Here is a 961-nt window from a genome sequence, read left to right as displayed (position 1 = left end):
TTACCCAACTTAAATAACTTTATGCAGTGAATTATGTTTCTATTCATTTTTTAAAAATTGTAATACATATAGCCATATATGTGTGTGCATGCATACATGAGCGCGCGTGTTTATATATTTGGTTTTGGTTTTGTTTTGAATTTCGCGCAAAGCTACACGAGGGTTATCTGCGATAGCCGTCCCTAATAGTGGGATTGACCGTAACATTATAAAGCCCTCACGGTTGAAAGAGCGAGCATGTTTGGTGTGACGGGTATTCGAATCAACGACCCTTAAATTACCTGTCGAGAGCTTTAACCACCTGGCCATGCTGGGCCATATGTATACATTTAGGGTGTGTGTGTTTTCTTATAGCAAAGCCACATCGGGCTATCTGCTGTGTCCACCGAGGGGAATCGAACTCCTTATTTTAGCATTGCAAATCCGCAGACTATATAAATGCAAGTGAAGTGTGTGTGTGTGTGTGTGTTTATAAATATATGCAACTTCCTATTATTTCAAGTGTTTATAAGAATTGTTATACACGTTATTATGCATTATTATTTATTTCGGACGAGTCTCCGATGTATTACGTCATGTGTGTTACGAATTACTAACGGCATAGGTTTGGTAGGTCTGTACCATAGTTAGATCTAATGTTATGGTATGATATTTTTTATTGTTCGAACTTCTTGTATGATATTGCATTTTTAAGATGACCATATATTTTACTTTCTAACAACGCGGGTTCGAATCCCGGTCATATCAAACATGCTCGCCCTTTCAGCCGTGGGGGGCGTTATAATGTGACGGTCAATCCTACTATTCGTTGGTATAGAAGTAGTCATATTGTATATGACACCAAGAGTTGGCGGTGGGTGGTGATGACTAGCTGCCTTCCTCCTAGTCTTATACTGCTAAATTAGGGACAGCTAGCGCAGATGCCCCTTGAGTAGCTTTGTGCGAAATTCAAAACAGAGGG

This window comes from Tachypleus tridentatus, chromosome 12 (assembly GCF_004210375.1).
Source record: "Tachypleus tridentatus isolate NWPU-2018 chromosome 12, ASM421037v1, whole genome shotgun sequence".
Taxonomy (NCBI): domain Eukaryota; kingdom Metazoa; phylum Arthropoda; class Merostomata; order Xiphosura; family Limulidae; genus Tachypleus; species Tachypleus tridentatus.
Note: the sequence above shows the minus strand (reverse complement) of the source record.